This window comes from Zingiber officinale, chromosome 7B, assembly GCF_018446385.1.
Source record: "Zingiber officinale cultivar Zhangliang chromosome 7B, Zo_v1.1, whole genome shotgun sequence".
NCBI classification, from domain to species: Eukaryota; Viridiplantae; Streptophyta; class Magnoliopsida; order Zingiberales; family Zingiberaceae; genus Zingiber; species Zingiber officinale.
Genome location: NC_055999.1, coordinates 11,443,951 through 11,471,398, shown reverse-complemented (window position 1 = coordinate 11,471,398; position 27,448 = coordinate 11,443,951). Strand labels below are relative to the sequence as shown.

The window sequence follows — 27,448 nt, the reverse complement described above, 5'->3', positions numbered from 1 at the left end:
ATAAAAAAGAATTTGTTTCGGATTACTGCAACTTGTACCATCATGAAAAGCCTTATTTTTTAAATCCAATTTGAACTTCAGTTGTTTCTTCATCTATCACAACTGCTCTAGGGTAAACATCATATAATGGCAATGCAATGTAATCAATGGTCCACTACGCAATGAATGCAGTTGATCAATCCAGTATAGATGAAATGCAAAACCTGAAGTTCAACAACTCTATGACATATTAAAGACTAGTGAAAGAGAAATGTGGGGACACCATTCTATCTGGTCATTTCCAACTATCAGCTACCGCAAGATTATTGAACATCAAAACAAAATATTATTTCTCTGAACAATATTATGATGACATTTGTCAATTGATGTTAGAGTTGATCTTTGTTGATCACCTAATGACTGATAGTTTCTATAGTTAAAGAAATTAGTGAGGGGTTTATGTTTGTCTGTAGAGAAAATTGATTGTTACATTAATAACTCCATGATATTTTAGAATGAAGATAGTGAACTAATTGAATGCAGAATCTGTACTTACCCTCGTTATAAGCATGATAGTCACATATTAGAGAAGAAGAAAAAAATTACATGAAAAGTTATGTATTACTTCTTGTTAACTACTAGATTTCAATACTTCTATGCATCTGTTGTAACAGCATGCCACATGAGGTGACATCATGAGCGTGTGTATGAAAGAGGTATAATGTGTCATCCTTATGACCCATAGATGGAAACTTCTTGATACAACATTTCCTTGCTTTGTAATAGAATAATGTAATGTGAGACTTTCTGCAAATAAATTTCAACCATTTGGTCAATTAGAACAGCAATATTTATCTTGGTTAGTTATATTAATATCATACAACTTACTATCAGGAAAATATATGAAAGATGATTAATGTTTCTAATTGTACTTATTCCAGGTTTAACCAATCTAAAAGAGAAGATAGTATTTTCTTGCAACATCTGATTGCCAAACTAAATGAATTATGGAATGTAAGGTCAAAAATTTATAATATTATAACTCAAATTAATTTTACATTGTATACTACCTTATTATGGACAATCAATAATTTTTCAGCATACTTAATATTATTGGGATAGAATACAGTTGGTAAATTAGCATGTTTATAACAAAAACTGATGTATTTTTATTACTTTACAGTGAAAAAATATTTTGATTTAATATTCTTCATAAATTTTTATCAGTTAAATATTGTTTTAAATTTAATAAGAAAATTTTTATTAAGAATATTTAATAAGAAGAGCCCTATTTCCTCGCCTCTTGCAAATCGCAGCTATTCTCTTTATTTACCGGAAGAGGAGGCGACCCTCTCCTCTTTGACCATCTACTAGGCGACAAGAACCCTATTTCCTCGCCTTTCCTTTCTCTTTTAGGTTTGGTTTCTGTCCTTGTTTAGGTTTGGGTTCCGCACTACAAGGGCATCTCCATCACCGCCGCCGCATCCATTTCGATCGTAAGCGCTTCCTCAACTCTTTCTCTTGGTACAACATTTGATAGATGTATGTAAATTAAATTGTTTCCGAGATCCTTCTCTTCTTTTTTTGTCAGATTGTTTGAGATTAGGGCTTTTTCTCATGCCAATTATTTCTGCGGTCAGTGAGTGGACTGCATAATGTGTTTCCAAAGCGTAGCAATTTGTTCGAAAGATTGCGTGATAGTTTTACCATCGGTTGATGGTTAATATGATTTTTTTGAACACTTTTGGAATCATGCATCGTCTCGACAAACCGTTAAAATGCTATTTTGTGTGCTTGTGTCCTTTATACTGGCTTTAGTTAGCCAGAGAGACGTCCAGAAACATAAAAGGGAAGCTAGTCTATTGAACTACTGATGTTTTGCTTGTGCATGCACATCATGAAGAATTGTTTTAGGAGCTTTATATGATTGTTATCATTGTTCCAAGTATGATTTTATTTGATTATATTGATGCGATGAGTGATATTTGATTTTACCTTTTAAATTTCACACTTGTTATGCAATGACAAGCTGTGTTAATCCCAACTACTTGTGGTCAGCTAGTGAATTTAAATTATATTTTAGTATAAAAACTTCTTAATACTTTTTATCCATTATCTTTTCATGTGACATTCATAATGGTGGATCCATACCAAAGTCCATCCTAGAAGTCCATTGGATTGGCTGAGATTGTTTTTTTTCCAATACAGTTTTGTCCAACTTTCTTGGTGATGGGAATTGGCCTCTATTAGATTCAGAATGCTTCATATATATATATTTTTTCTCTTGGCAAGGTGCATACTCATATGCCACAGGATCTTGTGGAATATCTCTCATTTTGTACATTGAAGAAAGCCTTCAAGATTTTTAAATGCCCTAGAGCAAGGTGCATGTGCATGCTTTTGTATTCATTGAGAACATATTTCTACTAGGAGTTTTGATGCAAATCTACAAAGTTTGGCAGGATTGTATTAGTAATGATCATTTATTGGCCACTGTTCACGATATCAGCTGATTTGAGCCTCTGATAATTCTGAAGTTCAATTTTTGTTTAGGTTTGATTAAAGATTTGAATGATCTTAATACCATCAGGTATATGTATAATAATTGTTTAATTTATTTCCTATATCATTTCAACTCAAATGTATCTAATTGCTCAAGCTACAGAGGTTCTTTTATTGTGTTAAACTGATTTAGCAATTTGGGTTCATTTGTTTGCATGAATTTTCATGGTGATTTCCATTTATAGTTGCATACATTCTCCTTTGTCAGATTATTGAAGTTACATATACACTTTCTACTAATCTTATCTATTGCATTTTGTCATCTGTTCCTGGTTTGATTGTTCAAAGAATTAGTACAACACTTTATACTGCATTTTAAACTTTATTATTCTGGCAGATGAATCGTGAGAAGCTTATCAAGATGGCTGGTGCAAAAGGCAGTATGCGCTGGTTTATTAGATATATTTATATTCTGGAGTATCATTTTCTTTGGATCTGTTAAGTTTATCATGATTCATTATTTCATTCTTTGGGATACATGATATTTCTTTCCTGCATTCTAGCCTATATAATCCTTATAATATCTATAATACTAAGCATGTAACATGCTGAATCATTTTGTTGTGGTATGGTCCTGAGGTTATATCCTTCTGACCATAGACAATTCTCCAATCAAGGAATACTTTAAAACCTTGAATGTGAAGAAATGTTTCTGTTATTAGAGTGGCTTTTTTTTTTTTTTTGTTTTTCTAGCTATCTTGTTCATTGGTTTTTAAATGTTGCAAAACTATTATCTTTGATATTAAAAGATAATAGTTTAAAACCATTGCAAAATTATTGTCTATCGCGTTCAAAGACAATGGTTTAAACCTATTGTCATTTGGTGTACTTAAATGACAGTGTTAATTACAACAGTTTTTAAATTGCGAAGATAACAAATAAAATCTATTATCTATGATAATGAGCAATTTTGTTATAGTGTCCATTCATCCCCAGGTCTTATTCTGATATAGTGGTAGCTGATTTTAAGATAAATTTTTGAGAAGACCCTAGAATCGGATAGCTGCTCCAACATGTCATCCAAACGGAGAATTTGAAATCTATACTAAACTAATCTTGTTGATAGCTTGGTTGTCAACACACATATATCATGAACAATTTTTTTTGGCACTAATAGAGCAGGAACTGTATATGAGCTCATGCTCTCACGGATGTAACCTTTTTCTAGCAATTCCACCTACTTATGTTGAAATTTTCTACATCCTTGGGATTGAGATGATATGCTGGTTGATTAGGCAAACTCAACCTTTGAACAAGATTAATTTAATGTTGGATATCTCTCATAGGTGGTGGGCCAGGAGGAAGATCTTCTGGCATCAATTCAAAACAAAGTCTGCTAGCATTTGTTGTATTTCGGTTGGTAAGACACCGTCTTTGGCTATGACATTGTTCTAGCAAGGTAGAAAAGCAAAGACAACGCCTCCATGCTCCATCTCATTTAAAAACATAAATATAGAAAGTTGATTAGTAGTTTTGGCTACTAAAGTTAGAGTGATTCTTTCTCACTGCAGTGCTAACATAATCTTTTTTCCTTTGATATAAAAGGTATAAGTATTCTTTCGTCCATCATGAACAATACTGCAATCATACTGCCAAGATCATCCAACAATATATGACATATATCCATGATCACCATATTACACCAAATATTATCAAAATATTTATTGCTAATTGAAAAAGGTATGAGACATCATTTATCTAATGTTACCTCACTATTTTTATTTAGCCATGATAATTTATATGACTTAGGATGACGGTCTACCTTCAGTTGTAATTTCTAGACAGCCTCATCGGATACTACGTTCTTATAACTTCCGCTGTCGATGATCATATTACAGACTTTATCCGTGACGGTGTACATAGTGTGAAAAATATTGGTTCTCTACCACTCATCCTCTGAATCACCCTTGTGAGTCAGAAGAATCTCACGAACTACCAAAGTCTCATGATTATCACCATAAAGCATCTTGTTAACTTCTTCATTATCATACGTCAGTTCTCCATTTGCTTTTGTCTCTTCTTCCACAATCTCCTTGATCAATAAATTTTTACCTTACTGATTAGCAGCAGTAGATTTTCTACATTCATTTGCCCTATGTCTTTATTCACCACAATTAAGGGGACTTAGAATTAACTTGTGGTAGCTGCTGCTGTAAAGGATGAGAATCCTGAGGGCAAATTGATCAACTGTTTTGGTGGCCTTTAACTACTAGTTTTCGATTATACTATTTTTCAACCACAAGTGGACTCTGGTAGGCTTCTAAAATCATCCACAATGAATGAAGGCTGAGGGCATCTTGCAAGGACTAGTGCAACCCCTAGTTATCTTGCCACCATCTTCTCCTCAGTCTCAGATAAGTCATTCTAGGCAACCAACTGGTAGAACTCCTCCTTATAATCGTAGATCGATCTCACGCCCAGTCTCAATGCGTGAAGTCGCTGAAACAGAACTTGGGTGTAACTGAAAGGAAGTGTCCCCTCATCATTTTCTTCATCTTTTTCTAGTCAGTTATTTGGGGGTTTCCCTGTATGTCTCATGAGCATCGCAATTCTCCCACCACACATATACTTGACCCTTGAGTTTGATAGCAATCAACTTTACCTTCATTCGATCCGGAACTTCCATATAATCAAAGATTCGCTCCACTTCATTGGTTCAATCAACGAAGTTCTCTGTTGTAACATACCAAAAAATTCAAATAGATCAACAACTCAAAAATCAAGCTCTCCAAAATGCTCCTCCCGACCACGACGTTCCTTGTATATGTAGCCCAATTGTGATATGAGTTCTTGAAAGTAGACTCAGATTCATGATCTGAGATCTCATAATCTTCAAGATTTTGTATCGCTAGACGTTGGATTAAATCTGTGACTTGTCTCTGTAAATCCTTAATTGTTTTCATGTCTTGGATGCTACGATCGCGGTGCTCGATATCCTCAATCGAAACATGCCGGTTGTTACGATTGCAACCACAACCACGATGACCTTCCATTGGATTTGATGTGCTCTAATACCAACTCATACTAGACGGGATAGCGATTATCCTGCAGGCTGATGAGAAGAATAATTTGTGAGGAAAAAAAGAAGATAAATCGAAAAAACAAAGAGAAACTGTCGTCCTCAAGGTTTTACCAAAAAAATTATTCAATAATAGAAGATAATCCCAAAAACAATTAGGCATATGCTTATATAAATAAACTCTGACGCGTAATAGTCTACAACTACAAAAAAAAAAAAAAAATAATACTATAAATATAAAAAAATAAAAATGATTAAAAATAGTAAAATAGATTTTTGAAGGAAAATATTCTTAATATTATTTTTCAGATCTGAAATTTAACGGTTATAGGTTTCATCCCTTAACGAATATAGATATTTGAAAGAGTTATATGTGAAATAAAAAATAGAACCTCATTCTAATTCTGGAGTTAAAAATTATAGTATTTGAAGTTCAAGAGGTTTCTTAGTGGATCCTGTATCAAATAATCATGATTAAATTAAAATAAAATAAAGTATTTTCTAAAAATTAGTCATCAATAAAATTTTTAATTCAACATCTGGATTATTTTCAATTTTTTACTAGGGGTATTCGTCAAACAATTTTCATAAACTTTAATTTATTAATTTTTAAAATATATATTTTCTAAATGCTGTGCTCGCCACTCTAGCTAAACAATAAACTACGAATGCCATCGAATGATTTCTAAATATTGCGTTGTGATGCAGGGATAATGAAGAGCTCCACTTTGTTGTTATGGTGGAAGTTAAAGTTAAGACGGTTAATGCTTGGATGTTCATGGTTGATCGGGTAATCATGCCTCGATCGGAAGGAGAAGGTCTTGATCCACCACCTCCTTCGACACGGGGAGAAGTCAAATAACCGATGCTCAAGGGAGACGATGTGCAAAAGTCGAGTCGAACGACTATCTCGCTCGACCAGACAACAGAGTTTGATGTGGGTAGAGTTCGACTTCGGTCGAGCGACTACCCTGCTCAGCCTGGCAGCAAGTCTTGGTAGTGACAAAGTGGACCTTCGGTCGAGCAGACCCACATTGAGGAATAGCGGGATTCTGGCCGACCGGACGGGGCACCAGAGTGACGGAATTTCGGTCGAGCGGCCAACCCACTCGGCCTAGCAGTACACTCTTTCTGATATCTAGTGATATCCTTTTGGGAGTTGGTGTCGCCGACACCGGGCATAAACGACTAGAAGATCGTACGGCAGAAGCTTCCATTGTCACTTCAGAGATATGCTCGGCCCATTGCGGTACTGTATTAGAGACACTTTACTGACAAGCCTTTTCAGGGGAAACATTGAGAAGCGTTCTCGCCTTGGGAAGCGTGCACACGCGCTATAGGAGCTCTATATAAAGGGGGGATCCAAGCATTGGTGGAGGGGCACCGGCCGTAAGCAAGGAAGAGGGGAGGGGCGCCGACCACAAGGAAAGAAGGGGCTTGAGGAAAAATTAGGTTTTAGGGGGCATCACCTACTCCTTTTATAACATTTGCCGTCGGTTTCAAAGAAAGAAAAATAACATAATTCTGTTTAGAAAAAATCTCCCTTTCTATGACAAAGTTAAACCAAACCAAGTTAAGTCAAACCAAGTTAAGGATAAGTGGATGCGAGGCTTTATATAGATGTTACAACAGGAATCTAAAGGAGGAATTGGTTTAGGCCTCCTAATGGACTTGGGCTTCTTGTGTTCAGCCCGAACACCCAACCCAAGTCCATCAATAATAACCCATGCCACTAAAGGGTTATTATTGAACTACCGCACCAATCCCATATTATAATATGTGCTCCTTCTTATCATTAGTGCGTTAATCTTCCTATGTTTAAGATATCGTATATCCGTTAATTAAATGAGTTACTAACAACTCAATTAATTAACATCTAATTTCAAGTGTAGTACCACTCAACTTTATTATCATGCCGGACTAAGTCTACCTGCAGAGTTTACATAATAATCCTTATGGGCTCCTCAAGGGGGCATCATCAATCTAAATAATTAGGACACAGATTCCTTCTATAATCAACAACACACCATATAAATAGTATTATTTTCCAACTCATCAGGCCTATTGATTTAACGAATAAATCTCACTCATTGATAAGTTAAAGAAATAAATACTAAATATACGTGCTTGTTATTATATAAGGATTAAGAGGACGCACATCCATAATAACAGAGATTCTATTCTTTTATGTAGTCAGTATAAATCGAACAACCTCAAATGGTCCTACTCAATACAGACATAGTGTATTAGTGTAATTTTATAGTTAAGACAAACTAATATTAAATTACACTATAACCGTTCCAATGGTTTGTCTCTATCCATCTTGGTTGTGAGCTATTATTTATAATTTATAAGGAATCGATAACATGATCTTTTGTGTGGCACTACACACCATGTTATCTACAATATAAATTAAATAGACAACTGCATCGACATATATATAAATATAAAATATAAATATTTGACCAAAGTAATTCTTATTTCAAAATATTTCAAAACAGATGTTCATGCAAAAGCTAGGCTTATAGTATACATCTCAACAATCTCCCACTTATAATAAAAGACTATGCTGCCATAAATGTTGTCATACATCTGATTCTCATCCTCTTAACATGCCTATAAAAAGCTCTCACCGGAAGAGACTTAGTGAAAGGATCTGCCAAATTATCTGCTGATGTAATCTTGGCGACAACAACCTCTCCTCGTTTTACGATGTCTCGTATCAGGTGGTACTTGCGCTCAATGTGTTTACTTGCCTTATGTGTTCGAGGTTCCTTCAAGTTTGCTACTGCACCACTGTTGTCACAATATATTGTGATAACTTTAGACAAACCAGGAATTATATCTAAGTCCATCAAGAAGTTTCTAAGCCATACAACTTCTTTAGCTGCCTCAGAGGCTGTCACATACTCAGCTTCCATGGTGGAGTCTGAAACGCATTTCTGCTTAACACTCCTCCATGCTATGACTCCACCTCTCAAAGTAAACACATACCCCGAGGTTGATTTACTACTATCCCTATCTGATTAGAAATCTGAATCCGTGTAACCAACAGGGAGTAAATCATCTGCTTGGTAAACCAACATATAATCTCTAGTCTTTCTCAGGTATTTTAATATATGCTTTACGGCAGTCCAATATCCCCATCCTGAGTTACTTTGATATCTGCTAACCATGCCCACGACAAAACAGATATCCGGTCTCGTACATAGCATTGCATACATTAGGCTTCCTACAACCGAAGCATAAGGAATTGCATTCATCTTCTTTATCTCCTTTGACGTCTTAGGACACATCTCCTTAGATAAAGGTACTCCATGCCGAAAAGGTAGAAAACCTTTTTTCGAGTTTTGCATGCTAAAACGAGCTAGGATAGTATTGATATATGAAACTTGGGATAAACACAACATCTTTTTCTTGCGATCCCTTATTACTTTGATCCCAAGAATATGTCAACATTCTCCCAAGTTCTTCATATCAAACTGCTTGGACAACCATACCCTTACGTCTCACAACACTTTGACATTGTTGCCAATGAGCAAAATGTCATCTACGTATAATATAAGAAATATCATCATGTTTCCATCACTTTTCTTGTATACACAAGACTCATCCGGACACTGAATGAATCCATAAGATTGGATCACTTCATCAAATCGGATGTTCCAAGATCTCGAAGTTTGCTTCAGTCCATAAATGGACCGATTGAGCTTACATACAAGATGCTCTTTGCCCTTCGCAATGAATCCCTCTGATTGCTTCATATAGATGTTTTCTTCAAGACTTTCATTAAGGAAAGCTGTCTTGACATCCATTTACCAAACCTCATAATCTATATGAGCAATAATAGATAAAAGAATCCGAATAGACTTAAGCATGGCTACCGGCGAAATTTTTTTCTCATAATCGATTCCCTCTTTCTGAGTATACCCCTTTGCAACAAGTCTCGCTTTAAAGGTTTCCACCTTCCCGTCTGTTCCTCTTTTCCTTTTGTAGACCCATTTACATCCAATGGTTTTTATACCATTTGGTGGTTCTACAAGCTTCCAGACCTGATTAGAATGCATAGATTATATTTCAGAGTTCATTGCACTTTGCCAAGATGCTGCATCTTTATCTTGGTGTGCTTCATCATATGTCCAGGGATCAGCTTCATGTTCACCAGGGATCAAGTTCGAAGACTCTCAAAAACATGAATCTATCAGATTGTCTAATAACCCTCCCACTACGACGAGACACTACATGTAATTGTGCATCATTTGTGACACGTGTTGCAGTTACTTGTGGTATCTCATCTTGTACCGTTGGTACTAAAGTAGAAGTGTCCTCTCTTATTTCCTCAAGAAGAATTTTACTCATGAGTTTGTGGTTCATTACATAGTTCTCTTTTAAAAATCGGGTATTGGTGCTAACAATGACCTTCTGATCTTTAGGACTATAAAACAAACCACTTTTCGTTCCTCTAGGATATCCCACGAACATGCGAACTTCTGTATGTGATTCCAACTTATCAGCGTCTCCCTTCAGCACATGTGGTGGACTACCCTAAATATGAATGTGTTTCAAACTAGGCTTATGCCCATTCCACAATTCTGTGGGAGTAGAGGGTACCGACTTAGAAGGTACCAAATTCAGAATGTACACCGTCCTTTCCAGAACATATCCCTAAAATGAATTTAGTAATTCTGAATAACTCATCATTGATCTAACCATTTCCATAAGAGTCTTATTCCTTCGTTCCGCCACATCATTCTGTTAGGGTGTACCAGGTGCAAACAATTGGGATTAAATCCCGGCCTCTGATAAGTAAATCCTAAACTCTCCTAAGAGGTACTCTCCACCACGATCATACCGTAGTGTCTTGATACTTTTACCATTATGTTTCTCCATATCAACCTTGTACTCTTTGAACTTATCAAAACACTCAGACTTGTGGCGCATCAAGTAAATGTACCCATATCTCGAATAGTCGTCTATAAAAGAGACAAAATATTCAAAACCACCTCTTGCCTGGATAGTCATAAGCCCACACAAATCAGAATGAACCAATTCCAACACTTCTTTAACTCTATACACCTTTGCCTTAAAAGGTCTCTTGGTTATTTTTCCTTCCAAACAAGACTCGCAGGTCGGAAAGTTTTCCATTACCAATGAACCCAAAGGTCCACCAACTATTAACCTTTGAATCATACTCAAGTTAATATGACACAACCTTAGATGCCAAAGATATGTTTAGTTCATTTCCGAAGGTCGCTTTCTCTTATTAGAATTAGAAGATGTGTTATTAATTTCCATTTGTTGCATCATGAGAGTCATTGAATTAAGAGTATACAAATTGTCAACCAACGCACCCGAACAGATAAATATCCTATTTTTCTTGACAACCACTTTGTCATCAAAAGAAACATAATATTCATCCATAAATAATTTAGAAACTGAAATTAAGTTCTTTCTAAAACATGGTACGTAAAGACAATTTTTCAAAATCAAAGTTTTTATTCCTATCAAAAGATAAATAAACATCTCCCACTGCAACAACTGCCACTCTCGTAGCATTGCCCATGTAGACGGTGATCTCCCCTTCATGTAGTAGTCAGATTTCCTGGAACCCCTGCAATGAATTGCAGACATGATCAGTAACTCCCGTATCTACACATCAGGTACCGGTAGATAACACCATTAAACATATTTCAACAACTAATGAATAAGATATATCTTTATTGTTCTCCTTTCTGCGAGGACAACTCACATTCCAATGTCCAGACTACTTGCATGTGAAGCACTTGTCTTTCGACTTCTTCACACCTGCCTACGGTCCAGTCCCTTGAGGTCGAATCACTTTCTTTGCCGAACCAACTTGTTTCTTCTTCTTCTTTTCGCCTTTCGACCTAGAGGCAGAAACGTTTTCAGCAATGTGAACTTGAGAACTTTGACGAAATAACCCTTCTGCTGCTTGGAATTCTATCAGAAGTTCCGCCAATGAATAACCCTTTTGTTCATGTTGTAATTCAGGCGGAACTGCTCAAAGCTTTTGGGCAGCGTTTTGATAATGATATTGACCTAGGTTTTCCCATCGATTTCAACTCTAAGGAATTTCATCTCATTTAAATGAGCCATCATCTTGATGATATGATCCCTCACGGGTGTCCCCTCAGTCATGGTGGTCGTCATTAAGTTTCTCATGGCCTCCTGCCTGGCAGTCCGATTCTGGTGTCCGAAGAGTTCCTTGAGATTTAGCATCATGTCATAGGCAGTGGATAGGGCTTGATGCTGATGTTGCAGCACATTTGACATAGAAGTCAAAATGTAACACCGCGTCATCTCATCTTCCTTGACTCATTTCCTATGTCTCTCTATCTCCTCTTTACTAGAATCCTTATCAGGCATGCTAGGACAGACCTCAAGAAGTACGAACTTGTATTCTTCAGCAGTTAAGACAATGTCCAAGTTTCGTTTCCAATCAATATAATTTAGACCAGTAAGTTTGTTTTCTTTTAAAATAACAACAAGATGATTGAAAACCATTTTAAAATTCTAAGAATCACAAAATAAAATATTTGATCAAAACTTTAGAATTTAAAATAATATTGATTCCTCAAACAATATAATTTAAATTCACCAACAACTTAAAACACCATGAATTTCGTATGCCACGATAGTGTGGATGTATATTAATTCAAACATTTGTAAGAGTAGGTTTTATCCATTAATTTTATTATCTTGTCAACCTAACTTTATGACAAATAAAATTAATAGTTGGTTCATCTTCGGTCACACAAATAATAGCAGTGACTCCGATGGGGAGGATACTATTAAATGCGCCTAAGTATATACCATTACTTGATACTTAGTCCATTAATTAGGATTGTGTCCCATTAGATGGAGAAGATCACACATACCTAAATAATTTTCTATAATCATCCATAGAGGAAGTTTGATCTAGTGATCCGCAAACAAACTCATCTGATATGGAGGAAGGCACTTAAAGGCAACGCGCAAGTTTGAGTGCATCACTTATAAATCAGTAATGGAGACCGTGAAATTTATTTAATTAATCCCTTTCTTACTTAGTTATTTAAATCGAGGAATTTTAATATACACACACATCACATATCATCACATCACATAAAATAGCATATAAAGGCAATAAATATGAAAATAAAATTTTCAACTATTATGATCTCATCCAACACTGTCCTCTAATATGCCGCCAATGGATCAAGCCGTCGCGTATGCCGCCAATGGATTAAGCCATCGTGTCTATCTTGCTTCCTTCTTCGCCACACCTCCGATCCTTAAAATAGCACCATGCATAGCAAGGATACAAGCCGCAACAAAAAAAAAATAAAAATGTACATTTTTCAATCTTATATTCCACAAAGGAATTTACATGTAATCTATATCGAACAGAATGTAAAAAAAATGATACGGCAACCGACCGTATTTAATTATTACAATCATGCACACAAAACAACCTCGACATGCCCAAGGGTTCAAATCACACACAAACACACAAAACCATAATAGTTGGATTTAGGATGGCTGCAACCATAGAGTTAATCTTTCTAGTACATCCTACTATTATCCTGCCTAAACTTCTATATGATCAGTGCATAATTTAACCGAAACCCAATCACATAGAACTAGAAAACTTGCTCTGATACCACTTGAAGGCGCTGGAATTCCGTTCTGTATAAATTTCCCTGTACAAAAAAATTATACAAGAATAGAACTTTTTCTAACAACCCGCATGTTCGATCAAACATGTGTTTGATCAATCAAGCAAGTTCTTGAATGATCAAAGCACACCTTGATCGAAGTACAAGATCGCTGGTCTCGTGTATTGGTATTCAAAATCGATACAAAGAAAACAAACTAATTACGCAGCGGAATTAAAGAACTAGTTGTATCTTTCCTTTGTAGCTAAAGACCTCTTGATCTTCTGTCATATTCCTCTCCTCTTCTTGGACGTCGTGTGAGCGACGATCTACCAAGATAACACCACCCTCATTCTCTTCTTGGTTTCCAAACCGCCGGCTACAAAAGGAGACTCTAGGATAGGGCACATTCTAATCTTCTTCCTTCTCTTCTTCTTCCTCTTCTTCAAGCCGCCACCCACAAGGAGGAAGGGGGTGCCGGCCATAAGCAATGAGGAGGGGGGCGCTGACCCTAAGCAAGGAGGAGGAGGAGGAGGAGGAGGAGGAGGGGCGCCGACCCAAAGCAAGGAAGAGGGGAGGGGCGTCGATCGTAAGCAAGGAAGAGGAGAGGGGCACCGACCACAAGGAAAGAAGGGGCTTGAGGAAAAATTAGGTTTTAGGGGCACCACCTACTCCTTTTATAACCTTTGCCATTGGTTTCAAAGAAAGAAAAAAATAACAGAATTCTGTTTAGAAAAAATCTCCCTTTCTCTAACCAAGTTAAACCAAACCAAGTTAAGTCAAACCAAGTTAAGGATGGGTGGATGCGAGACTTTATATAGAGGCTACAACAGAGACCTAGAGGAGGAATTGGTTTAGGCCTCCTGATGGGCTTGGGCTTCCTGTGTTCATCCCAAACACCCAACCCATGTCCATCAATAATAACCCATACCACTGAAGGATTATTATTGAACTACCGCACCAATCCCATATTACAATATAGGCTCCTTATCATGAGTGCGTTAATCTCCCTGTGTTTAAGATATCGTATGTCCATTAATTAAATGAGTTACTGACAATTCAATTAATTAACATATGATTCAAGAGTAGTACTACTCAACTTTATTATCATGACGGACTAAGTCCACCTACAGGATTTACATGATAATCCTTATGAGCTCCTCAAGGGAACACCATCAACCTAAATAATTAGGACACAGATTCCTTCTATAATCAACAACACATCATATAAATAGTACTATTTTCCAACTCATCGGGCCTATTGATTTAATGAATAAATCTCACTCATTGATAAGTTAAAGAAATAAACACTAAGTATACGTGCTTGTTATTATATAGGGACTAAGTAGACGCACATTCATAATAACAGAGGTTCTGTTCTTTTATGTAGTCAGTATAAATCGAACAACCTCAAATGGTCCTGCTATACTGTAACGACCCGCCTTCTACTGGCTAGGCTGTAAGGCCGGACCGTCACATTATGTTGTGCTAGCTATTTTTAAGGTGCGGAAAAACTGAACTAATTTAAACTTTACTAAGCTAATACAGGTCCTTGGTCCTACATGTGCTAAGGGATGCAATCTAAGGTATACATGGCATATCCTACATCCCCTATGGTCAAGGAGCTGAGTTACAGGGTGTCCTTGTCGAAACCCAGCTTCCCAATCGATTCAGACTCAACTCAATCGATTGCAAGCTGTTGGATCGATCCATGGATCGATTCAGATTGCTACTGTGCTCGGGGTAATATTCTGGATCGATCGGCTGATCGATCTATGCTGGCCAATCGATCCAGTGATCGATTCCGAAGCTCTCTGTTCGCGGGAGCAAATCCGCCGATTCCTCGATCGATCGATTGATCGATCCGGCAGCTTCCTGTTCGCGACAGAAAGCGACTGGATCGATTGGCTGATCGATCCAGGAGCTTACTGTTCACGGAACGAGCTCACCAATCGATCAACAGATTGATTGAAGACCCCCAATCGATCGACCGATCGATCGGGGTTTCTGATTTTGTATCAGAAGTCTGATTTCAGCACTGGTTCGTGCCAAAAATCACATACATCAACTCTATAAGTATAAAATAGAACTACTAGACGTAACATCACTCATGGAATGCTATCTAATATCATGACAGCTAACAATCTATGCATAACTGTCATAATTCAAAACACTTAAACAACTAAAGTGTAGGAAAGTAATGACATAAAGAAAATGCTATGTTCTAAGGGGGCTAGTTCCCAAGCATCGTTATTCCAAGTTCCTTTTTCCACACACATCTTCATCGCATTGTCCTCCAGCGTCCGCTAGTCCATCTTTCCTTTACCTTTATCTGCAGTATAAGGAAAAGAAGTATCTGTAAGCTTTCGCTTAGTAAGAATCCATCTATCTCACAAAAACATGCATACGATGCAATTTATGCTTTTAAAACATGCTATTTGAAATATGTGCTGAACATACTAAAACATGGCATACTATCATACAAAACATAGAAACCAAAAGCTAACCTTGGTTATTACTGAAATGTCAATAGGAAAGGACTAAACTGAAACATGTTGAGCTAAACTAAAGCTGAACTAGAACTGATTTTAAAAATATAATCACCTGACTGATTTGTGAGTTTGAAAGCTAATATCATACTAGATAAAAATACATAATCATGCTGCTGATGGGCCCGACAACTGTACTTGCTATGCGCGCATCCCTAACTAAACCCGGGGTTGCAAATTCTGAATCTAGTAGGGTTTACTAGGTTATCTAAACCTAGGGACGACTGTGGGAGCCCAACCCAATGGACATCTAGTCCAGTACAGTGCTACTGTTGAAAATAAAATACTAGATCATAAACTAATTAGTTTATCTTGCTGATTCTAGGTTATCTGAACCTAGAGCTAGGTTATCTGAACTTAGAGGCGACTGTCGGAGCCCACCCATTGGACCGTAGTCCCATAAAAACTGTAATAAAACTGAACATATACTAACTAAATGCTTCTATTGCATTCAGCTAAGCTATTAAAATGCCTAGGTTGCATTTTACCTGTGCTGAACATATTATCGAACACTTGGTGTGCGCTATTGCATAGCCTAAGTGTCAAAATTCATATGCTACTAAACTGAAGAAGGAAATCACACGAGAACTACTTATACTGCAGGTGAGGGATTTCTTACATCTTGCTCTAGATTTCCTTACGATCTGATCGCTAGATTTCCGGTGGAGAAGATCCCTTCGGCGACCTCCTTGCGTCTACTTGTTCCTCTCGCGGAGGGGAGCGTCCCCCGTATCCAAGATGTCATCGGAGGAAGCCCTTGGGACCCTAGGGATGGAACCCTAGGCGTGCTTGTGGTTGGCGCCGAGAAGAGAAGAAGGAAAAGGGAGAGGGCGGCGTGTGAGGGTTTTGGGAGAGGAAAGTTACGAATAAAATAATTAACTCCTCTCTTAATTGCCCTATTTATATTAAGTGGTAACTTCGGCCCAACTCTAACATAAATATAATTGATTTCCTTTTCTTTCAGCACGGCCTTGCTGGGTTCACTTGGTTACTAGAGTTCACCACAAGGCGTAGGACCCAATAGGTCTCGGGTTCAATTCCCGTGTAGGTTATTTTACGATTCTATTTATTTTTGCTACTTTTGCTACTCTAAAAATTCTGTAAAAATATCTTAAAATTCCATAAAAATACTAGGATATTTATAAAAGTATTTCGAGAATTTTCGGGCGTTACAATCCCCCATACCTTATAAAAAGTTCGTCCTCAAACTTAGAATAACTCTGGGTACTTCTGTCTCATACTAGCTTCTGTCTCCCAAGTTGCCTCTTCTGCTGTGTGATTTTGCCAAATAACTTTTACTAATGGTACCTCCTTGTTCCGTAATTTCTTAACTGCTCGGTCTATTATCTGAATAGACCGACTGTCATAGCTGAGGTCTTCGCGGGCTGGTACCGACTGTGGCTCAATCACCTGGGTGGCATCTGGGATATGCTTCTTCAGCATAGAGACATGAAATACATTATGGATGACTGACATCTCCTGTGGTAGCTCTAGCTCATATGCTACTTTGCCAACTCTTCTAGTGATAAGTTATGGTCCCACATATCTGGGACTTAGTTTGCCCTTCTTCCCAAAACGCATTACTCCCTTCATGGGAGCCACTCTGAGGAATACTGAATCCCCAACTGAAAACTCTAAGGGTGCGTTTGGTTCAAGTTATCATATATAACCTTGGTTATGTGATTACCAGGTAATCACATAACCAAGGTTATGTGATTACCAGGTAATCACATAACCAAGGTTATGGGGAATAAAACATAACCAAATGTTGTTTGGTTCAACTTAGGTAATATAACAAAAACTTGTTTGTTTGAAGGTTTTAATGAATACCTTAGTTTAATATTTTACCGTATTACTCTCAGTTACAAAATCAACTATATATAATAATAATATTATTATTATTATTATTTATGTTTTTTTTACTTTTCTTTTTCTTGTATATTTTTTTACTTTTTATGTGTTTTTTTTATTTTTTAATGTTTTTATATTTTTTATATTTATATTTTTTTATTTTTTACATTTTTAAAATTTTAATTTTTATTTATTTATTTTATTTTTAAAATTTTAAAATTTTAAAAAAGTTTTAAATTTTTTATTTTTAAAATTTATTTTTTTTAAATTTTTTTTTATTTTTTTAAATTATTTATTTTTAAAAATTTTAAACTTTTTAAAACATTTTTTATTTTTTTTTACATTTTTAAATATTTTTTTACATTTTTTCTCTTTTTTCCATGATTTTTCTTATCGGAGGGTATTTTTGGTAAAAAAAATTCGTTAACCCCAGAATTAAGAAAAACCTTAGTTTTCTGAGGTTTTCCGATTCCGGGTTGCATGACCCTTTTGCTGATGTGTCGGGTATGGAACATTACTCGGGAATCATCGAATACCTAAACCAAATAAGGTTTTTGTTGATAACCTTTGATGGATAACCAAGATTATCAAGAATAACCCCGAACCAAACGCACCCTAATGGTCTGCACCATGTATCAACATAGCTTTTCTGGCGGCTCTGAGCTGTCTCTATCCTCTGGCGGATCTGCTGTATAGCTGCTGTGGTATCTGCTACTAGATCTGTATGAAGTTCTAGTTCTTTCTGTTCACCACTCTCATACAGCAGATTGGAGATCTATACCTCCGCCCGTAGAGAGCCTCATAAGGTGTCATGCCGATAGTGGCCTGATAGCTATTGTTGTATGCAAATTCTGCTAAACTCAGATATTTGCACCAACTTCTCTTGAAGTCTAGGGCACATGCTCGGAGCATATCTTCGAGTACCTGATTTACTCGCTCCGTCTGACCATCTGTCTGAGGATGGAAAGCTGTGCTAAATTTCAACTTAGTGCCCAATGCTGACTGTACACACTCCCAAAAGTGTGATGTGAATCTACTGTCTCTGTCTGAAATAATGGTCTGTGGGACTCCATGTAGTCTGACGATCTCCTTGAGATACAACTGAGCTAGCTGTTCCATGGAGTAGGATATCCTGATAGCTAAGAAGTGGGTTGATTTAGTCAACCTGTCGACTATTACCCAGATGGCATCGAAACCATTCGTGGTTCTGGGTAAGCCCACTATGAAATCCATAGAGATGTCTTCCCACTTCCATTCTGGAATCTGAATAGGCTGCAGAACTCCTCCTGGTCTCTGATGTTCTGCCTTGACCCTCTGAAAGGTTAGACAGGTGCTAACATATTTAGCGATGTCTCTTTTCATCCTGGGCCACCAAAAACGTTTCTTTAGATCTTGGAACATTTTGGTGGAACCTGGATGCATCGCATAAGGAGTCCTGTGAGCCTCGTCTAAAATCTTCCTCTTTAGTTCCTCCTGATCTGGAACACAGAGTCTGTCACCGAAATATAATACCCCACTATTGGACACTCTGAATTCTCTACTTTCTGATTCTGCTAACCCTTGCTTGGTTTTCTGAATTTCAAGATCCTGTTCCTGAGCTGTTTGGATGTCACCAAGTAGGTTAGATGCTAATGTCATAGTAGAGAGCTGTCCCACTATAAGTTCGAGACCAAAATCTATAATCTCTTTCTGTAGGGGCGGTGACATGGCTGCTAGGGATAATAAGGTAGTATCAGACTTTCTGCTAAGTGCGTCTGCTACCTTATTAGCTTTTCCTGGGTGGTAGAGGATGTCTATTTAGTAGTCTTTGACCAGCTCTAGCCATCTACGCTGTCGCATATTCAGATCCTTCTGAGTGAAGAAGTACTTTAGACTCTGATGATCTGTATACACTCTGCATTGAGCTCCATACATGTAATGTCTCAAAATTTTGAGAGCGAACACTACTGCTGCAAGTTCAAGGTCATGAGTAGGATAGTTCCTCTCATAATCCTTGAGTTGTCTGGAGGCATAGGCGATCATCTTACCTTCTTGCATCAGTACTGCTCCTAGTCCCAACTTAAAGGCGTCACTGTAAATGTCAAAGCTATCTGTGTTGGCTGGTAGAGTCAAAATGGGAGCACTGGTCAATCTCCTTTTTAACTCGCTGAAGCTGTTCTCACAGTCCTCTGTCCACTGAAATTTTCTGTTCTTTCTGGTAAGAGCTGTCAGTGGGGAGGCTATTCTGGAGAAGTCCTCTACAAATTTTCTGTAATAACCTGCTAGTCTTAAAAAGCTTCTGATTTCACTGATATTCTTAGGTCTTTTCCAGTTACTCACAGCTTCTATTTTACTAGGGTCTACCATGATACCATCCTTTGAGATGATGTGACCCAGGAAGGACACATGATCTAACCAAAATTCACATTTCGTGAACTTGACGTACAGCTGGTTCTGCTGAAGGGTCTGCAATACTATTCTCAGATGCTCTGCGTGTTCTTCCTGAGTTCCTGAATAGATAAGAATGTCATCGATAAACACAATAACAAATCTATCTAGGTAGTCTCTGAATACTCTGTTCATGAGGTCCATGAAAGTAGCTGGAGCATTTGTCACGCCAAAGGGCATGACTACGAACTCGTAGTGTCCGTATCTAGTCCTGAATGCTGTCTTGGGTATATCCCCTTCTTTAACTTTCACCTGATGATAACGTGATCTGAGGTCTATCTTAGAGAACACTGCTGCTCCCTTTAGCTGATCAAACATGTCATCTATTCTGGGAAGAGGATACCTGTTCTTGATGGTGACTTGGTTCAGTGCCCAGTAGTCTATGCACAGGCGCATGCTCCCGTCCTTCTTCTTCACGAACAATACAGGCGCTCCCCATGGTGAGTGACTAGGCGTATTGTCCTCACGCCTCGTAGTTGCCACTCGGAGTCTGCTTAGCCACCTGAAGGTGCTTGGAGATAGGATTTGTACCGGGAATGAGCTCTATCTCAAATTCGATCTCCCTGTCTGGTGCTAGGCCTAGTAACTCTTCAGGGAAGACTGCTGGGTAGTCACGTACGACTCGAACCTCTGCTAGCTGTTGGTCCTTGTCCTGACTGGCATTGACTACATGTGCTAGGAATCCCGTACATCCTGAATCCATTAATTTCTGTGCCTTCAGAGCTGAGAGAAATTTCTTCGCTTTTCTCTTTGATTCTCCGCTATACTCAAATTGTACTCCTGCTTCAGGTTAGAATATGACTTTCTGTCTACGACACTCGATAGAGGCACCGTATCTGATTAGGAAGTCCATTCCAAATATAACATCATAATCAGTCATATCTAGCACTATCAGATCACAAAAGAGTTCTCTGTCTGCTATAATGACTGGCACTGCTCTGAGCCAGTGCGTGGATGCCATAATTTCTCCTGAAGGTAGGGTGGTCAAAAACTGACTACTGAGTACCTCTGGGGGTACTGCTAACTTTTCGGAAAACGTCCTAGATATATAAGAATGGGTTGCCCCAGTATCGAATAAGACAGTTGTATTTTGCTGTAAAATACTGATCTGACCTGTAACAACTGTCGAGGCATTCGCTACGTCTTCTCTGGTTAAGGAGTAGATCCTTGCATTCGTCATAGCTGGAGGGGCTTCTAGTCTGCCATGGCTGATATGTGGACCATCTAACACGGCCTGCATCTGATGTAGCTGTGCTGGCTGTCCTCCATACTGTATCGGCTGTGGTTGAGGAAGACTTGTCTTGTTCGGGCATTGCTTAGCCATATGCCCTTCCTGTCCACATTCAAAGCATCCTCGTGTGCCCTTGCGACAAACTCCTAGGTGAAATTTTCCACAAGTAGCACATTTGGGATAACTAGGTTCATTGGTCGGTCCTCCTCTGTAACTCCCTGCGCTTGTTCGGAGTTCCCTTCCAATTAGTGGCCTGTTGTTTCGAGTACAGAGCCTCCTGCCCTTTGGGCTCGAGAGGACTTGCCTGCCGCTTGATATTGTTACGATGGTGCTCGGTGGTCGAGCACCGACTAGTTCTTGGTGGTTTGCGGCCTATGAACGCCGGCCACCACATTCATTGCTATTTCCGGCTCGGCATCTTGAGCATCAACCGGACTCGTTCTTTTTCAGTGCTGACTAGTTCAAGGTAGCCACTCTATTGAATTTCTTCACGGCTTCCTCAAGCGATAGGTTGCCCTGACGAAACTCGGTGAACTCATCGTAATGGCGGTTTGTGACCCATGTGAAAGAACTCCTCAAGAATTCTTTCTCAAGTCACCCATGTCATCTGGTTCAGCGCCGCCTAATTCTCCCACCACATGCATCTCCGCCGAGCGGGAGGCGACTTCACCTTTTCATGCTCGCCGCCTAGAAGCCAGTGTTTTGAACCGTGCTTGAGCATCCCATGGTTTACTGGTGCCTGGCTTGACTCTCTGCCACCGGATCAGATAGGCTTCTCTCTTTGCCTCTGCTGCCGGGGCTACTGGTGCTGTAGGTTCTATAACTACTGGGGTTGCTATATTTGGTTCCGGGGTGACAGTGGGAGTGTTCTGCTGATTAGCCTTTAAGGTGGCTATCTCCTGTTGTTGTTCTGCTAGCTGCTTCTGTAACTGAGCCACTACTGCTGTAAGGTCTGGAGGAGGCACTGAACTGCCTGCCTCATGCTGGGGCTCAGTAGCTGGTGCCCTTCTAGCTGGGCGCCCTCGTGTCATTTCTAAAGGAACAAGGGACATACATAACTAAAGCATCATGTGTATATAACTACTATCACTATCATGTTAGTTACTATCACAACTAAGCACACTTTAGTGATCTTCAAACATGAAAGCAATAAACATAACAAAGTGAGAGGTATTCTTACTTGGAAGCTGCAGTTTCAATGCTGATGTGTGTGTAGGAAGTATGGAACTTTGCTCTGATACCACTATGTAACAACCCGCCTTCTACTGGCTAGGCAGTAAGGCCGGACCGTCACATTATGCTGTGCTCGCTATTTTTAAGGTGCGGAAAAACTGAACTAATTTAAACTTTGCTAAGCTAATACAGGTCCTTAGTCCTACATGTGCTAAGGGATGCAATCTAAGGTATACATGACATATCCTACATCCCCTATGGTCAAGGAGCTGAGTTACAGGGTTTCCTGGTCGAAACCCAGCTTCCCAATCGATTCAGACTCAACTCAATCGATTGCAAGCTATTGGATCGATCCATGGATCGATTCAGATTGCTACTGTGCTCGGGGTAATATTCTGGATCGATCGGCTGATCGATCCAGGCTGGCCAATCGATCCAGTGATCGATTCCGAAGCTCTCTGTTCGCGGGAGCAAATCCCCCGATTCCTCGATCGATCGGTTGATCTATCCGGCAGCTTCCTGTTCGCGACAAAAAGCGACTGGATCGATCGGCTGATCAATCCAGGAGCTTACTGTTCGCGGAACGAGTTCACCAATCGATCAACGGATCGATTGAAGACCCCCAATCGATCGGCTGATCAATCGGGGTTTCTGATTTCGTATCAGAAGTCTGATTTCAGCACTGGTTCGTGCCAAAAATCACATACATCAACTCTATAAGCATAAAATAGAACTACTAGGCATAACATCACTCATGGAATGCTATCTAATATCATGACAACTAACAATCTATGCATAACTGTCATAATTCAAAACACTTAAACAACTAAAGTGTAGGAAAGTAATGACATAAAGAAAATGCTATGTTCTAAGGGGGCTAGTTCCCAAGCATCGTTATTCCAAGTTCCTTTTTCCACACACATCTTCATCGCATTGTCCTCCAGCGTCCGCTAGTCCATCTTTCCTTTACCTTTATCTGCAGTATAAGGAAAAGAAGTATCTGTAAGCTTTCTCTTAGTAAGAAATCATCTACCTCACAAAAACATGCATACGATGCAATTTATGCTTTTAAAACATGCTATTTGAAATATGTGTTGAACATACTAAAACATGACATACTATCATACAAAACATAGAAACTAAAAGCTAACCTTGGCTATAACTGAAATGTCAATAGGAAATGACTAAACTGAAACATGCTGAGCTAAACTAAAGCTGAACTAGAACTGATTTTAAAAATATAATCACCTGACTGATTTGTGAGTTTGAAAGCTAATATCATACTAGATAAAAATACATAATCATGCTGCTGATGGGCCCGACAACTGTACTTGCTATACGCGCATCCCGAACTTAACCCGGGGTTGCAAATTCCGAATCTAGTAGGGTTTACTAGGTTATCTAAACCTAGGGACGACTGTGGGAGCCCAACCCAATGGACATCTAGTCCAGTACAGTGCCACTGCTGAAAATAAAATACTAGATCATAAGCTAATTAGTTTATCTTGCTGATTCTAGGTTATCTGAACCTAGAGCTAGGTTATCTGAACCTAGAGGCGACTGTGGGAGCCCACCCATTGGACCGTAGTCCCATAAAAACTGTAATAAAACTAAACATATACTAACTAAATGCTTCTATTGCATTCAGCTAAGCTATTAAAATGCCTAGGTTGCATTTTACCTGTGCTGAACATATTATCGAACACTTGGTGTGCGCTATTGCATAGCCTAAGTGTCAAAATTCATATGCTACTAAACTGAAGAAGGAAATCACACGAGAACTACTTATACTGCAGGTGAGGGGTTTCTTACATCTTGCGTTAGATTTCCTTACGATCTGATCGCTAGATTTCCGGTGGAGAAGATCCCTTCGGCGACCTCCTTGCGTCTACGTGTTCCTCTCGCGGAGGGGAGCGTCCCCCGTATCCAAGATGTCACCGGAAGAAGCCCTTGGGACCCTAGGGATGGAACCCTAGGCGTGCTTGTGGTTGGCGCCGAGAAGAGAAGAAGGAAAAGGGAGAGGGCGGCGTTTGAGGGTTTTGGGAGAGGAAAGTTACGAATAAAATAATTAACTCCTCTCTTAATTGCCCTATTTATATTAAGTGGTAACTTCGGCCCAACTCTAACATAAATATAATTGATTTCCTTTCCTTTCAGCACGGCCCTGCTGGGTTCACTTGGTTACTAGAGTTCACCACAAGGCGTAGGACCCAATAGGTCTCGGGTTCAATTCCCGTGTAGGTTATTTTATGATTCTATTTATTTTTGCTATTTCTGCTACTCTAAAAATTCTGTAAAAATATCCTAAAATTCCAGAAAAATACTAGGATATTTATAAAAGTATTTCGAGAATTTTCGGGCGTTACATATACACACATAGTGTACTAGTGTAATTTTATAGTCAAGACAAACTAATATCAAATTACACTATAACCATTCCAATGGTTTGTCTTTGTCCATCTTGGTTGTGAGCTATTATTTATAATTTATAAGGAACCGATAACATGATCTTCTGTGTGACACCACACACCATGTTATCTATAATATAAATTAAATGGACAACTGCATCGATATATATATAAAAATATAAAATGTAAATATTTGACCAAAGTGATTCTCATTTCAAAATATTTCAAAACAGATGTCATACAAAAGCTAGGTTTATCTTATACATCCAAATATACTTGTCATCCACAATGGACGGTACTGCCTAGTGACAATATATGACATAACTGATATCAAACCAATAAAAATCAACACAAGCATCGATGCAATATAAAATCAAACTCATAATGACATATGCATATATGTATGCATATGTTAGATCGAATGGATGCGATAGAGGGTGGGGTGGGGGGGGGGGGGGGGGGGGAAATATCGCGCCTTTTTTTAAAAACTTTTTTTTTGTTTAAAAGTAGAGTCGTGCACAGCGGAAAGTAAAAGAAGGACAAGCTTATTTACTTTGTTCGGAATCTAGGTCGACTCCTACTCGAAGGTCCGCGATCTTTGATCGCACCGATGGACAATCTACTATAACATTTTTTTCGAAATCCTCGAAAAGATGTAAAATGTACAAAATGAGCAAGATAGTAACAACCTACTATCTTGCTTAAGTTAATTACAATCCAAGCTAATAAAATATACCGACAGGTAATGGAGTTGAAGCTTTTGGTCGACACTATCAAACGAAGTGACTTGCAGAGCTGATAAAGACTTGTAGTACGAACAACTTGCAAAAGAGAACTTCAGTCGATCAGAAAGTATTCCACAGCCTCAAACCTCGAGCCTCTTTTTATAGGTGTAATGGATGTTCGGTCGACCGATCCCTCTATTCGGTCGACCAAACCAGCTCCCTTCCTTCTTGGCTGGATTCTGACGCTGGCTTGATCTCTGGCATTAATTGCTCATTAAGGGTTTGGTTGACCGATCCCTCTTTTCGATCGACCGAGCACGCTCCTTCCCTGTTCGTCGAGATTTGCCGAGATCCTCATTTAATGCTGGTTTAATGTTGATTGGTTCGGTCGACTAATCCATGGGTTCGGTCGACCGATCAGCCCTTTTTTTCCTATTGCTTTTGATCGATGCTGTTGAACTGGCATTGCTGAGTCATCATGGTTCGGTCGACCGATCTTACTGTTCGGTCGACCGATCTTACTGTTCGGTCGACCGATCTTACTGTTCGGTCGACCGATCAAACTTTAATCGAGCTCTGATCTGTTCTGTTCTGATCTGATCTGAACACTACCTTGATTTCTTCTTGTTCGGTTGACCGATCCTCCGGTTCGGTCGACCGATCCAGCCTGACCTGTACACAGTGTTAGACAGAAAAGAATCCCGTAAAACAGATGTTAGCACAATAATAATATTATAATGCATGAGTAATATAAAAGACAGTAGAACTGTCTTGATCTCAACTTTGAAATTTTTCCGGTTTCTTCAGTTGGATCAGCGACCTAAGGTTGTTCTTTTCTGGAACCCGACCTCACTGTCGCTCCTCCAGTTGCTTACCTCAACCTACCTACTAAACTTAGATTCTCCATATCTAGTTTGGACTTTTCACTTAGCTTTGATCGGCTCGCCAAGACTTTTCTCTTGATCTTCGGTCCTCTAGACCTCTCAATCACACTGCCAAGCGTCAGGTCCCCTCGACCCACTTGGACTTGCACCTGGGTTCCACAATCTGCTAAGATTCTCCTGCCTAGCCTCCAACTAGGTCTTTCCTGGTTGAGTAAACAACCTGCACACTCAGTCAACTTGTTAGATCACAACAAGACTTAACTTGAATCTTTGACAACATCAAAACTTAGGTTTGATTCTTGTGCAACTTGCACCAACAATCTCCCTCTTTTTGATATTTGTCAACCAAGGTTCAAAATTAAGTTAAAATATGTAAAAATTAAATAAACAAGCAATTTAACTTTTAATTCTCCCTCTGAGTTAAACAACTTCCCATGAATTCACTATCTCTCTCCCTTTGACACACATCAAAATAGGAGAAGACCTCACAACCAACAAATAAGGGCAAAGAAAACTTTTAAGTACAACAAGTAAAGTTAACAATCCACAAGTTTTAGAAATGTAGCAGTTTTGAATATATAAAAATTGTAACAAGTTAGAAAAAAATTTAAAAACATGTATAAAACCGTTTCAAAGTTGAAATTTTGAAAGAAGAATAAAATTTTTGAACACAATAAGAATCTATGAAAAATTAAGGAAGTTGAAAAATTTTCACCAAAGAAAAAGTTGATAAGTTATTATTATTTTGAAAATCATTTAGAAAATTTTAAGATTTCAAAAAGATAAAAGTTTTTTTTAGGATTTAGGGTGTTCACAAATTAAGATAAAAGGAAAAATAATTTGAAGATATAATTTTGAAAAAATTTTAGAAGTGTGAAAATTTCCACTAAGTTGAAACTTTTTGAAATATTTTGAAAAAGTTTTCAAAAATGAATTTTAAAATGAATTTTGAAAAACATAGTAAGATATATAATTTTATGAA

General features: G+C 38.3%; 1 long non-coding RNA gene across 1 annotated transcript; it reads left to right on the top strand.

Moving 5' to 3' along the window:
• The first annotated feature begins 1,294 nt into the window (after positions 1-1,294).
• Positions 1,295-3,202, top strand: LOC122003566. The gene is made up of 2 exons (XR_006117996.1): positions 1,295-1,475; positions 2,879-3,202. It is a non-coding gene; the product is annotated as an uncharacterized LOC122003566 (long non-coding RNA).
• Positions 3,203-27,448: the final 24,246 nt, after the last annotated feature.